This window comes from Urocampus carinirostris, chromosome 8 (genome assembly GCF_059441175.1).
Source record: "Urocampus carinirostris isolate Australia breed hairy pipefish chromosome 8, RoL_Ucar_1.0, whole genome shotgun sequence".
In the NCBI taxonomy this organism is placed as follows: domain Eukaryota; kingdom Metazoa; phylum Chordata; class Actinopteri; order Syngnathiformes; family Syngnathidae; genus Urocampus; species Urocampus carinirostris.
Window position 1 is genome coordinate 35,979,969 of NC_142356.1, and position 15,848 is coordinate 35,995,816.

General features: G+C 39.1%; 1 protein-coding gene across 1 annotated transcript in view; it reads left to right on the forward strand.

Annotated features, from left to right (window-relative positions):
• Positions 1-2,474: 2,474 nt before the first annotated feature.
• noctb (nocturnin b) overlaps positions 2,475-15,848 on the forward strand; it is a 30,342-nt gene continuing 16,968 nt past the window's right edge. Inside the window, exons 1-2 of the mRNA XM_088342539.1 lie at positions 2,475-2,785; positions 11,462-11,606. The gene's annotated coding sequence lies outside the window, so the exon portion shown is untranslated. The remainder of the gene's footprint in view (positions 2,786-11,461; positions 11,607-15,848) is intronic.

The window sequence follows — 15,848 nt, forward strand, 5'->3', positions numbered from 1 at the left end:
CGAACAGCACAGTCGAAAGGGGCAAAAAGAGAGGAAGACAGAAAAAGAAATGAACCTATAACGTTAAGGAATTGACAGGTGCCAGCTTTGTCACACCCCATACTCAGACCAGGGACCGTCATCAATGGAGTTACGTCCTCGTTGGTGCCACGATAACCAAGGAGGTTAATGGAACTGTGAACCGTCAGACGATTAAAAGGTGCAGTCCGGAATTTTACTCTTTGTCGCTACCTCCTGGCTTTAAGTCATGATCGCAGCCTCAGTCTGCTCATTCCTCAACTACGTGGTATTTGTATTTGTTAGACACGTTAAAATAAACTCCTTTTTTCATCTATTTGGGGGTTTGGGTTGGCGTTTGGACTGTATTTGAAATAGGTCTTTTTTCACTTTTATCATTTTGGAGCTACCCTAAAAAAACACAGGGATGAGCATGAAATCACCTAGATTAAATCAAATGAAGTCACCTGTAATTGTTCATTTAGAAATATATTCATTCATAGTTTTGTTGCATTTAGTGAGTTTTGTAAAAGATGGACGGAGTCCTCTTTAAACCCAACATGAACTTGTTTATTTACAGAACACGATATAGCGTCTTTGCTAGTTTACAAACATTACCAGGCAATGTAAGACGATATATTACATCGCCAACAGCACTCGTCAGGGTGAGATCCTCCATCTTCTGCACTGTCGACGCCATGTTGGAAATCAAAGTAGGCGGTCTTTCTCCCGTGATTACTCGGGCACGCGAGCGCTCAATAATCACTGGCCGTTCAGAAGCTAGCGATAGCTCGCGATAGCAATCACTCACTCTCCTGAACACGCCTCAGATCCCACGCGGTCTCCCTGTGTGTACCGTAATAACGCGTCTGCCGCGCAGGCACAATCAATTACCGTACATGACAAGTTTACAATGTAAATAGTCATTATAATAAAAAACATTAAATAGCATTTTTTTCAAATGCTCAAAAAGACATAAGTAATAATAGTAAAAAAAAAATCCCTTTTTTGTCGTCTGCATGTTAGCTTACAAGGGGTTGTGAGACGGGTTAAACGAGAGCTGGAACAAAGATGAGTAGTTTCTTAGACATTTTAATATTATACTATTAAACATAATATTCCAGGCATGTGAGTACATAACAAGGCTGTATGGTTTCACAAATTGAACAGGTAGAATGGCTGATAATCACTTTATACCAGGGGCAGAGGCTATGACAAAAACAAAACTTTAGAGGTAGTGGAAACATCCCCGTTCACACCAGCACTTGTTTGGACCGGGTCTGGTAAAGTCAAGACTTTTTCCTAAGTTCTAACTAAAGACAGCACTTGAAAAACGCCACTTGAAACAATGTAGAGAGTAAATAAAAACGGAATAAATAGATATATCAAGAAGTAAGGTAATCAACTTAAAACATATAAGTACACTAAAATACACAATTATGAAGCGCAATAACTATGATTAAATAGAAAATAAGTTATACATGAATGAAATCATAAAACGGTTATAAATTAAGAGCTCATACAACATAGTGACACATTTCAATATTCCAACAATAAGAACAGATCTTTTTTGCAGTTGATAGTAGGGTTGGGCGGATCAATCGAAATATTGATATAATCGATATGAAGCAAGTACTCGTATCAGATCGAAACAGAAACAAGCTTCAACCAAATATGTAATCATGTCACTGATCCTGAAAAACGAACTGTAATTCTGTTACCACCCTGGCAACAGAGACAATGATAGACATTAATTAATCAATGATAGTGAAATTCGATCGAGACCACAATGATTTGGGTCAGATTAATACCAAAAATCCCAGTACTGCCCTCCCTTTAATGAAAGTGCTCCAATGGAGACTTCAAAAATTTGAGAGTACGGTGGCTGGTGTTATGCCGAGAAATGCATCCCTGCGGAGATTTGCATCCCCTAGCTACTATAACCACTTTTACATCGTTTTATCTCACTTTTCAGTAATGTGATGGTGAACATATAAGTTGTATTACATTCCCAACAGATGCAAGACGAAGTGGTTTTTGTTATATGTTCGCCATTACATTCCCGAAAAGTGAGATAAAACGAGGTAAAAGTGGTTATAGTAGCGAGGGGATGCATTTCTCGGCATAACACCCGGCAAAGCACTGATTTTAGAAAAAAAATATTTTAAATATGTTAATACTAGATCGGATTGTCGTGTGCCAAATTTTTTAGTTTGAACAAATTTATTGACACTAATAACAGCAAACAAACAATGTGAGGTTTTAACAGCCCTTCTTGACAATCTTAACAGCAATCAAGCATATTCCCAATTTCGTTTTGTAACATGCCAAATATGCCACTATAAAAAAACACAACAGAAATATGAATGTATTTTCTTGAAATGACTTTACCAACAAATAATCCGCTGCAAACTATTTGGTGCTCTGTTCCTTTAAATCTAAAGCGTGTGCTCAGCAACGTTTCTTTTGTTACGTGTGTTTCATTTGTAAACTGACATTGCAAATTCTTTCATTTCGTTGTACAGTTACACATTGTGTTACGGAAAATATGATTCAAAGTTATTTGTTTAAATTGGTAAATTCTACTCCAATGTTCTACAATGTATAAGGCAGGGGTTCTGCTCTTCCGCTACTGACCTTTTGGGGACGCTAGCTAGCATTGCGGTGAATGACAACACTTTGCGACAGTAAACTAAGGTTGCCAAATGTCAGTGACAATACGCTTCTGTGCAAAGCCCCAGAACGAATTGAATACAGTATTTCCCTAAAGACTCTGAAAAGGCACAAGGTATGATTTACAATTACATTATATCTTGTAATGTCGCTTGTGGTGTCAAGTTTATCCTACACTGCCATTGCACAATGCCAATAGTTACTGTGTACTGTAAATTGTAATGGTCGACAAGACAAATTGAGGAAATAATGTAATACTTGTTTAATCCGATGGCTCTGTTTATTTTCGATTATTTATCGAGTGTTTATTTTAGCCGAAATGTGATTGTAGGTGTGTTTACGTCGATCTTTAAAAAATAAACAATGAAGCCTCTGTCACGTGTATAACCTCCCGCCGCCCCAATAAATACAGTACCGGTACATGTATTTTTTTGCTTGAACTACTCTACTGTACTACTATCTGGCAACGCAGATAAGTTTCGACTGTATGTAACGTTCGGGCTCATAAGTCATTTCTTGAAACACGTAACCATACTGGTATTTGAAGTAGCTTCGTGGTTTTCGCAATGTACGTTGTAACTTTGGAATGAGTAAATGTAATGAAATTTGGTAGCTACCAGCTTTTGATGTGTCTATTTTTTATAGTTGTATGTGCCAATGAATACAAATATTTAGTGGCTATAATTGAAAACCAAGCTGTCTCGTTCTAATTGTTTACGTTCCCATGGTGATGTAGATTCACGGTAGAGCAATTCACTCGATCGGTCCAGGATTTCAAGTTCCAACACATGAATTTGTGTTGAAAATAGAGTTTTACCTGGTTGTCCCTCATCCATATTTTTTGTGTATTCCAACAAGTCTTAAATCTACCAATACATTCTTGGATCGCGGATCCCTTAACTGCCAGGGTCAAAGGGGTATCACCCCCGGTGGTGTGTCTTGGGCAAGTACAGTCTGGTGGCGCTCATCCCTCTTAATGGCCGTTTTTTGAGGAGATAGTACTGGTTTCCAAGGTTATTCATAGCAGAAGTCTCCTGATCTGACTCAGATACAACACTTTCATCATCTAGACATCGTTATTTGGTGTAAAGCATCACCCTGCTATTCAAAGATGAGCCAGTCCTTAGCATAGACAGGCAGCGGCATGTGATAAAACTGATACTAGATCCTTAATCAATGGGGGAATAAGAGTTTGTTACAAAATTTTGATTATCACATCGTACAAATATGCATTATTTCACTTGTGGCCTACATATTTTTGTTGAAAAGCAAACTTTGTGGGGATTACATTACCTCCTTTGCTCTTGTTACAAATCAAAGGCTCTTTGTCTATTAATTATTATTTGTTTGTATATTTTTGTATCTATATTACTAAAAATAGATACATAAATAAGTAAAGATCAAATAAAGAAAATTTTACAACCTAGTACAAAATGTTTGAATGGCAGATAATTTTTGCTCATTTCAAGTATTCTGGGTTATTTTTAATTAATTAATCGGTGGTTAGACCATGATAAACTGTTTAATCAAAGTCAAAGCCAATATAACAAAACGTTATTTAACCAAAATTAATAACCTGCACAACCTGTCTAGCCATGGTGACCCCAAGCCACAAGACACTTTATACTGTCAATTTAGTTAACACAATGATTAAAACTTAAAGGGACAGTGTGTATTGTTTGACCAGTAGATGTTGCTGTATTGTGTCGACGAACCGAAATAGTAACATATTACTTGGCTATAATTGATTTGTAATTTGTATTTATGAAAATTCATTAAATTTCATGCAAGAAGAAAAACAAGCACTCGCAATGACTTTTTGAAATGCATATTATCAGATTTAGAGCTGAAAAAAATTATTACTATGCTTTTTTAAATAGTCCATTCAACGAGAAAAAAATATTTTCCTTGCTGTTTGCTTGCTGATATTATCACAAATTTTTACTCTGGCCACCACCTCTTTTACCTGCTGCCTCTGGTAGGCGCTACAGGTCCCTTAAAAGGACTTACTCATAGTTTCTTCCCCAGGACCATCACCACCCTAAACAAGCTTGTATGACTGAAAAATATATATGTTGCCTGTTGGATTGAATAATTGGTTTGCTGCTAAATGTGGCAGCACTATCTTTTAATTGCACTAGTATTTCTACAAAAGGAAATTGCACTTGCTACTCAAGCAAGTCTCCGAGCATCCATCCATCCATCCATTATCTAGAACACTTATCCTCAGTAGGGTCGCGGGGGTGCTGGAGCCTTCCCCAGCCATCTTCGGGGAGTGGGCAGGGGACACCCTGAACTGGTTGCCGGCCAGTGGCAGGGCACACAGGGACAGACAATTCGCTCGCTCATTCACACCTAGGGACAATTCGGACCGGCCAATGAACCTGAAATGCGTGTTTTTGGAATGTGGAATGTGCCCAAGTCTCCGAGCACTTCCTTGTAAATATTTTTCTCTTTTTAGTATTTATTATGTCTTTATTTTGTTTATCTCTTTGCAAACAATGCTCTCTACTATTATCAATGGCAATAAAAACTGTTCTGTTGTAATTCTATTGTTTAGGGCGGAAGTGTGTGCAAAATCAGTATCCTTGGTCTCGCTATCCCCCTCTGCCACAAAGCGAGATAATTGCGTGCCTCACTCTGCATCTGCAGACACTTAGCACAGTACAGTAATACATTACATATTAATGATTAATAATATTCAGAATATAATGTGAAAGTTCAGCAACTTAAAAAAAGAAAAAGAAAGAAGTTAAATGGAAAAAGACCTTTAAAACTGAATAAAGTTCACCAGTTAATATGTTTTGAATTTTATATTTACATAATGAAACGTGACGCTTAGCCTCCCCGACTGCACATCATTAATTTCTGGATATGCTGTTCAAGCAAGATGGAATTCCATTCTCAGCTGAGACCGCACTTCACCCGTCTGAGTTATCTGCTGCCATCAACAAAACACATGATTAATATTTAAAGTAGGGCTTCTAAAAAACTGTAACCTGAGATGCCAATATAGTCATACAAACAACAAACCCATGAACAAGTGAACTTCAGTGTGACGGCTTTTGAAAAAACCAAAGCTCAAAAGTGCACCTTTCATCTCAAAGTAGCCACGGAATGTACATACAATAAATTGTAAGGACTCCTCAGACAGACCTTAGCTCTGTAACCACAGCAGGAACAAGCTGAAGAAGAGCATAATGGTGCATCACTGTTTTGCACAATTACATCACTCTCAAGATCTCCTTTAAAGGGGCCGTATTTATTATTTAGCGCCTCCTGGTGGTGAAAAAAACTAATTTGTAGGATAAAATAGTAATATTGATTTCAAAAATAGGCAAAAATACATGAACTATCATACAAACTTGCATTTATTCAAATACTTGTCGGTCGAGAAATTTGCATGTAGAGGGAGCTCGCATGATTTTCTGCAATCTTGCTCCTACGGGTACCTGGAGAACCAAAATCCTCGTGAGCGGCTGGACTATAAAAAGAAAGAAAAAATGGTGCAGTTTGGTTATTTTGAGATTCCTTTGTTTGTGTTCTTACTCCCCTTCGATTGCATGACACATATTTTGTAGACACTTAAAATATGAAAAAAGACATCAATGGGTTTTGAACTTGCAAGGAGAACAGGATAGGAACCATCAGATAAAAAAATTCAACTTGTTCAAAAAGGCCTCCTCTGATCTCTTTGTTTCAAATCTCATAGGTTACAAAAAGCAGATCTACCTTAAAATGTGTGCAAATCAAAGAACAACAATATTATATTCCTATATTGACAATATTAAAATCAGAATAAATGTATCACATCGAGTTTTCAAATATACACACTTTTCCTTTAAGAATCTGCTTGACAAACCTCACCACTACAGATAAAAAAGCTGAACAATCGTGAAGCTGCTGTTGTTGTTGTTGTTAGATCGCTTCAAGTCGTCTAAAGATGATCTTTAGGAACGACATGGAACGCTTCGGTTGTGTTACGAGTTCCGCGAATTGGCCGCTCCGAAAGCGGATGAGGTCAGCTTTGGGTAACTTGTACCGAAGCGTTCGTGTAGCGGGTGGGAGACGCATTCGTCGGCCATGTGGCCGTCCACAGGACACCACGTGGAGGTTGCGTTCCTTGTCCTGCTGAAGCTGCTGTGGGAGGGACCACATGAACATTGCAAATATGACCCTTGGCTGTGACTGTTTAAACTTTGTTTGGACTCTGAACGGAAGGCAGATGGTCATTTTGTATCGCAGCTGAGGTGGCTAACAACTCACTCGAAGAAATCCAAGCGTCATCAGGAGTAGCATGTAACTAAGATAACCTTTGATATAAAGAGCATCAAGAACAGACATAGTGAGTTGTGACAATCGGCATCAATTAAAATGTTTTACTCCGTCAGAGAACAATAAAGTTGAGATCAAAATGTTCACAATCATTCTAAAGTGGAGGAGCAATGGATACGTTTACATGCAGGGAACAGTTCAATTGGAAACTGAATATCATCAGTAATCCAATTATGTAAAGCCATGTAACACGCACAATAATACAATTAAGGTCTTAGTCAGAATTTGAGTTTTCTGATTGTAATGGTTGTGTTAATCTTTTAATTTTTTTGATTGCTTGTGCATGTCGCTCCTGCTTCACCCTTGTATCGAAGTGCTTGAAAACGCTATGTATATGTGGTTATTTGTTTGTCTAGGCAAAGGGTCTCCAACCTTTTCAAACTGCGAGGTACATTTTGTTATTAATTGGCACAAAGGGCACCCAGTTTAAGATGCTTTTTTTTAATAACAACTTATTATGTTATTACTATGTTATTTGAAGTCGGGTTAAATAGACTCAGTTAACCACGAAAAAATAATGTAGATAGATAGATACTTTATTCATCCCCGGAGGGAAATTCACATTTCCAGCAGCATCCCTGAGCTGAGAACAATACAATAATAAAGCAAAAAGAATACAATATACAAATACCCAGTGTGACGTGCAAATGCCCCCTGTAGCGTGTTATATAGAATATCTAAATAGTGCTACACAGAATACATATTGCAATAAAATTCGGTAATATGCAATGTAGGTAGTGTGGTTTAATGTGGGCTTTTACTCTGCCGGGTAGAGTTAAAGAGCCTCATGGCATGAGGAAGACAAGATCTCTTCAGTCTGTCCATAGTACAAGACAGTGACAGCAGTCTGTCGCTGAAACTGCTCTTCTGTCTGGAGATAATGCTGTGTAGTGGATGCGATGGATTGTCCATGATTGACCTCAGCTTTTCCAGTGCCCGTCTCTCAGCTACTGTTGTTAGGCTGTCCAGCTCTTTGCCCACAACAGAGCTTGCTTTCCTAGCCAGTTTATTGAGACAAGAGGCATCCTTCTTCTTGACGCTGCCTCCCCAACACGCTGTCGCATAGAAGAGGGTGCTTGCCACAACTGTCTCATAGAATATTTTCAGGAGCTTTTTGCAGATTTTGAAGGAGGCCAGCCTTCTGAGGAAGTAAAGTCGGCTTTGCCCTTTCCTACATAGAGCTTCTGTGTTGGCAGTCCAGTCCAGTTTGTTGTCCAGCTGCACACCCAGGTATTTGTAGGTCTGAACAAATTCCACACATTCTCCTTTGATGGTTACAGGAACCGGGTGAGTTCTGGTTCTCCTGAAGTCCACCACCATCTCCCTGGTCTTGGTGGTGTTCAGGTGCAGGTGGTTTGCGTCGCTCCATCGGACAAAGTCCTGAATCAATTTCCTGTACTCCTCCTCCTGCCCATTTCTGATACATCCCACGATCGCAGTGTCGTCGGCAAACTTTTGCACATGGCAGGACTCAGAGTTGTACTTAAAGTCCGATGTATACAGAGTGAATAGGAACGGAGAGAGCACGGTCCCCTGCGTAGATCCTGTGCTACTAACCACAGTGTCCGATGTACAGCCCCACTGTTTCACATACTGGGGTCTGCCTGTCAGGTAGTCAGTAATCCATTCTACAAGGTGTGAGCTAACTCCCATCTCTGTCAGTTTCCTACTCAGTAGCAGAGGCTGTATGGTATTGAAGGCACTGGAGAAGTCCAAAAATGTAATCCTCACAGCCCCCTTAGCCCTATCCAGGTGAGAGAGGGATCGGTGTAACATGTATACTATAGCATCCTCCACTCCCACCTTCTCCTGGTAAGCAAATTGCAGAGGGTCGATGGCAAGACGGACCTGTAGCCTCAGGTGGTGCAGCAGCAACCGCTCCATGGTTTTCATCACATGTGATGTCAGGGCGACCGGCCTGAAGTTGTTGAGTTCCTCAGGTCTTGATTTCTTTGGGACTAGGATGATGCAGGATGTTTTCCACAGCTGAGGGACCCTCCCCTGTTCAAGGCTCAGGTTGCAGATGCGCTGTAGAGGGTCTCCCAGGACAGCTGCAGTACTCAGGGGTGAGGATGAGGCGGAGTGGTCAAACCTGTTGAAAAAGTTGTTAAACTGGTTGACTCGCGCCACATCTACATCCACAGCCACACCCTGCTTGGTGCTGCAGCCAGTAATTGTTTTCATCCTTTCCCACACCTCCTTCATGTTGTTGTTCTGCAGCTTTTTCTCCAACTTCCTCCTGTACTGCTCCTTCCCTTTCCGGAGCTGGACTCTGAGCTCCTTCTGTACTCGTTTTAGCTCCTGCTGATCACCATTTTTAAAGGCCCTCTTCTTTTGGTTCAGAAGGCACTTGATGTCGCTCGTGATCCAGGGCTTGTTGTTGGCATAGCAGCGTACAGTCTTTATAGGAACAACACTGTCCATGCAGAAGTTAATGTAGTCAGTAGTGGAGTTTGCCATCTCCTCAATGTCCCCACTGCTGGACCCTAGCAGGACATCCCAGTCCGTACGTCCAAAGCAGTCTCTCAGAGCCTGCTCTGCCTCGGTGGACCATTTTCTAAAAGAGCGTGTGGTTGTTGGTAGCCTCCTCACTTTTGGTTTGTACTGTGGTCTAAGCAGAATGAGGTTGTGGTCTCCTTTTCCAAGGGCAGGCAGTGGTTTTGCACTGTATGCATTTTTGATGTTCGCATACAGAAGGTCAATAGTCCTATTTCTCCTGGTCTTGCAGTCCACATACTGGACGAAAGAGGGCAGTTACCAGAAAATCAAAATCACTCTGCACTGGTGAGCTGTTTTCAGAATAGATCAGCGGCCACCTCAGGTGTTCTTTGTAGGCACCACGTTGGAGACCATTGGTCTAGGCCAGTTGTGTCAAACTCATTTTAATTCTGGGGCCACACGATAGAACAAACATTCTCTTGAGGGTGGACTACTAGATTAGAGAGAAGGAAAAAGAGAGAAATAAGATAAAGCGAGGGGGAGAAAAAGAGAACGTGTGGGACAAAGAAAGGGAGAAAGCGATAGAAAGAATGTGAGAAACAAAATATATAAAAAGAAAAATAGTAAGAGAGGGGGAAAGAAAGAGAGCAAAAGCGAGGGAGAGAAAAAGAGAGTGTGTGGGACCAAGAAAGAGAAAGAGAGAGAGAGAGAATGTGAGAAACAAAAGAGAAATAGTGAAACAGGGGAAATGTTTAAAACTAAGCATAAAACACACTTCTATTCTGTAGCATATGAATAACCTATATTTTATGTTGATAATATGTGTATTATATGCCCTCATGTAGGTTTTAGATGAGGAGTCATAATAGTCTGTAGTTTGCAATAGTCTTTGATCTGTGCAGCCCTTTCAGACTCTTTGTGATTAAGGGCTATACAAATAAACATGACTTGACTTGAAAGAAAGAGAGAGAAAAAAATATTCAAAGAAAAAAAGAAAGAGGAAACAGAAGAGATAAAGGGAAAGCAAGCAAGAGAGAGAAAAGTGAGAGAGAAGGAAAAAGGAAGAAGAGCAAAAGAAGGTAAAAGACATAGAGAGAAAAAGAGACAAAGAGGTACAAAGAAAGGGAAAAAGAGAGAGCGGTAGAGAGTGAGAGAAAAGGGAGGGAGAGAGAGAGAGAGAGAGGGAGTGAAATACAAGTACAGCGTTTGTTTGTGAGAGGCACCTGGCTTTGGCAACATCAAGTGGACATATTTCAACCTGCAGCTCGTTTTTCTCTTGCACTTCCCTCAGCGTTGTCTTGCGGGCCGGATCAGTCCCGCCAAGGGATTGAACCCAGCCCGGGACCGCATGTTTGACACCCCCGGTTTAGGCTAAAGGCATGTAAACGATTCAGTAGGATTGCTCCATGAATCAAATATTTAATTTCCAATCGGATTATTGCCTGCATATAATCATACCCCCTGATGTGGAGCTGTCAATAGACGAGCTGATAAAGGTTACCAAGGTTATGTTTGATTCTTAAGAAGAGCTGAAGTCTGTGGTGCAGAACCCAAGAGTAATCAAGCTTCCGAGCTGAGCCAAGTAGTGCATTTATGAAAACGAGGCAAAACTGAGGTAAAAGACCATTTGTTGGTCAACTTCATAAAAGGCATGATTGATAATTGGTTGTTACCAGAGAACGTAGTCACTGTTATCTGTTTTCAGTTAATGGTGAGGTTAGAGCGCTGCCCCATTGAAATGGATAGAAATGGTGGGTTTTCATGGGTAACTCATGCCACAAACACAATAGTTCATCACGAATACTGTGTTCAGACTTGTATGATTTCTGAGAACATATTTTAGAAAAAAGTGACCCCCAAAATTTTACAGACATAGCAGATTTTGGGGAAAGGTGTGAGTATCCAGCTTGCAAACTGTTTTTTATCCAGCAGGTGGGAGAAAATTACCGTATCTCTCACTCACACGCTATCTCTCTTTCTCTCTCTCCCTTGCAATGGCCTTGCAATGTTGTTACAGGGTCAAGCAAACAGGCAGGCTGTCAACAGCACAGACTGACTTCTGGGTTCTCTGGAACTTGGGTAACAACAATGACCATTTGAAGGACCCCATGCAGACAAAGCAACATGAGGAGAACGTAAGGTCGTACCAAAAAGAAAAAAAGGTAAGTAAAGAATTATTTTTTTCTGTTTTTTTGTTTAGGCACTACTGTGCAAGTGTTGTTGCATTTTGTTGTTATATAATGTATTTAAGTGACACTCATGCACTTAATTTATTTCTGTAGGTACTCTTTAATTGTATTTTTTTTTTAATTTTTATTGTCTCACATATAAGCATTTCCTCCTGTACGTTGTATCAGTTCAATGGCGCATGCGTTGCTCACATCATTTACAGCATTTTTGGAGTCTGTCAGATTCCACTTTCTATAATTGTACGCTCACCAATTTAGTATTTAGTCTGCGTTTGAATAAAAAAGTCTGCAATATGGTCAGAAAAGTCAAAATTAGTTCTGAACTATCCGTCTCACTATTTTGCGCTCAAGACTTGATCAATTCTAGGCCTCTGCCCCATGTTCACCCTGCGCTTGTTTTGGTTTCCTTTTGCATTCCATAACTCTATTTATGTATGCTTAGATTGACTCAAGACGTTGTCAACAAGGGTGAATTATAAGTTGAACGTTTAATTGTTGGTTTAAGATCAGGTAATTGTGTCATTGTAATCCTGTGCAGTCCTTTGAGACATTTTTGTGATTAAGGGCTATATAAATAAATTTGTCTTGACTTGACTTGAATTTGTTTAATCGTAATTGCCTGCACTGACTCTACCTTGCTTCTTGACCAATGTCTACTGGGAAGGGCTACCCGTTTCCCGTGACCCTAATGCAGATTTTCAACACGTACATATTCAGACATATTGACAACCCGAATGGATTGATGATCAGTCAATATTTTTAAGTTCAAATGTAACAGTTGATTTTAGGTAATGTCTGCAACATGCTATGTTGGAGTTTTTTCTAGAGGAGGTTGTAGGAGGCTACAATGAAAGTCACATGTTAAGTTGTATAGATAACATGTTTTATTGCTTTTGGTATTGTTTTGAGATAAGTAGTGCACTTGGAGCTTCACTTATAGAGCACGGTTTGGGAACGTATGGCTCACAAGCCTCTTTTCATGAGTACATCTGGGTCTGAGATGAAATTCACTATTTTAACATATTAAGGCCGAGCGTGCAACACTGTTTCTACCACTAGCGGCAGGTATGCTGTAGCCCTTTTTTTTAAATTTTAGGCTGGTGAGAAGAAATTTTTGATAGGATTTTCCCGTTTTCTTAACTAATGAGATACATCAGATTATACATGCGAGTGCGATGGAATATCTGCCTTCTGCCATTTTCTGGATAATTTTCGACGCATATAATTTGCGAGTTAAGAAAAAATGACGGCTGGTCCAAGACGAATGTTTGTAGATTTCAAAGGTGTCTATAAAATGGGATGGAGGACAAATAATGACCACTTGAATACCAAGGTGATAACAGTGACCACATTGAATAGCTGAAGGTAAATACTTTTGTATCCTTCATATTTTTACAAAAGTTCTCATTTAGCACCAGTTTTTAAAACCATTATTTAAAATAAGAAAGACCCTCAAAATGAACATCAACGTTTTTACTAACCCCAGGAGGGAGATAATATGTAAGTGGTACATATGATTATTTGTTGATTAGGCATGATTTCATTTATCTTATGAAATTGTCAAAAGCCATAGAGTAAAATGCACTGAACAATTAGTTTATGTCTGGAGATTAGGTCTGGTTGCTTTATTTTTTTCTTCAAGTAGCTGGCGTGGCTCGTACTGAAATTTTTCTTTTTTTAATATTTTGCCTTCATTGTTCTTTGGGTCTAAAAAGTGCTGGCCCCCTGTTATAGTGTTCAAACAATATAAAAAGTTTTCTGTTTGAGGATGACATTGTATCAAAACCGGCCTTTTATTTTAATCAGTAATCATTAGTGCATTATGGATTAATTGGTTCCAAACATAACACGATATTTTGATATGGCAAACAGTAAAAACATAAGAGTGAAAAAGGAATGCAATATCTTGTTGATGTGCACTTTACTTGGCAAGAGGCAATTGCCCTTTCCCAATATGGAAATGTCAATGTCCTACTAAAGTATATCACTCACTCCCTCGCTCACTTTCAAGCTCTGTTAATGCATCCTTAGTCAACTCACGTTTTCTCAATTTAGTGCTTAAATTGCTAAAATAACCGCACCCTCAAAATGTTTGACACTCATCACACTCAAAAGCACTGCAGTTGCATGCATTGACTTGCGGTTGGCCCGATTGTGAGTTTTGTGGACACTCAGACTAGCGTCATAACAACTAGACAGCTACAAGACAAGAACGTACCGTTCTGTTTAATTATTCTGGGGTCTTGCCAAGGCCTATCTGCAGGATGATGTACCCTTAAGTAGGATTTATCTGGTGCCAAGAGGACATATGATCAAAGCCTTGTCGACTGGCAGAGTGAGTGAGCGAGCGAGTGAGAGAACAACTTGAAACCCAGTACGTATTTTAAATAAAGAGAGTGAGAGAGAGAGAGAGAAAGAGAGACGCCATGACGGCACAAAAAAGGCGCAGAACGGAAATTCTCCTTAGCAAAATGCAGAAAAAAACAACGCAGAGCTTGGCTGCCCGAAACTGTTGGTTTATTATTCAAATCTTTTAATTTTTTTAATTTTATTTCATTTTTCCCACAAAGGAGTGAACAAGCGATAACTAAAGCGCAAAGTAACGATGGGTCTCTGCCCCCCACTTAAAATTCGTCACCCTGGCTGGCATTTTCGCATGTTTACAGTTTGTTCTGTGGGTTTTCATCATTTGCTTCGCATATATTAAATTTGGAACGATTTAGAGAAGATAAGCATAAAAGAGCCATTTCTGGCTCACGAGCCATACGTCCCTGACCCCTGCTAGAAATAATGAATGATGAATAATCCCTAATGTTTAATCTGTACCTTGTTACGTGTTACGCAATACTTGTGTGTATGACTTTCTGGGATGTTTGGTTGGAATGAGTAATTGTATATTATTTACATTAATTTACCTTATGTACAGCACGTCTAATTGTGTTTTGTCGTGTGACAGGGGCAATGCTCAATAATTGTTTTTTAAATTTTTGATTTGACTAGCACATTAGATCAAAATGTCATTGTTCATTTTTTTCTAGAATTTTACTGCAAGGTAGTAAGAGCTTCAGTCACACTATTTTTGATACAAGATCCAGCCAATTAATGAAATAATCAGAATTTTCTGAGGCTTGACTTAAAATTATTTTATTAATTACATTTATTTATTTGGTCAGGCATATTTATTAAGAACTTTCGAAACACATTGATTTAGAAACTAATGAATCACATATACTAGAACTCGATTACAGGAAAAACAATGAGCCATCGTGTTAATGTGACATAACGCTTATCAATTTGTTTTACTTCGGTAGTTTTGCAGAAGTGTCTGCTTTGGTGTGTCTGTTTCCTAAGAGCTTAAATCTTGCTTTGGAATAATACAATGCGAGAAATGACGCCTGTGAAACCACGACTAGGAGGCGTTGTTACATAAGAAGTCATTGCATAAGAGCCAAGAGGCCACAATCACACAGACACACCCTTCAAACAACTGTTGCTATGTACACGACAGTTGTACAAAGTCAACTAGCTTTTAGCATATAAATTAATAATACAAATTGTAACTATTTTTTACCAACCATTGTCTGGAAAAGTATTTTGTTTGTATGGTAACTGAGCAAAGAAAATCACATTATTAAGGTATTAAAATTTACGATTTAAAATGACCTTTAATTAAACATTTAGATAAAAAACACACACACTTTTTACCATTAAATCCAATTTACGTTGTGTTAAAACAAACTAGAATTGTTGAAATATGAGTAATATGTATGATGTTAAGTTCAAATTAGAAGTCAGTCCAAATGATTTTAACAATATTGTGTCTAAACGTTGCCTTTGTGTGTTGTATGAATTTAAAAGCAATAACCTGTTTTTGATCTCTTTAGGCCAGGGGGTCGGCCCTTTTTATTTTCTACAGCTAGCCTGCTTCAGAGCAGGCTAACAATTAGGCTAAGATTAAATGCATCTGGCAATTGTGTGAAAAATCATGGGTCTTACTGTATTTCCTTGGTTGTTTTATGTTGCATTTTTTAAGTATCCTGCATTCAAAATTTTCATATAGGTAGATATAATAGATTTCATGTGTCCAGCGTTGTGTTGCTGGTAGACTGAGGCATGTAAGCCAAGGAGGAGCTGTAAAAGGTCAGAGTGCATTGTGATATATGATCTGCTCTTAAATGTAGCAGAGTAACGCACCATGTTGTAACAAACAGTTGA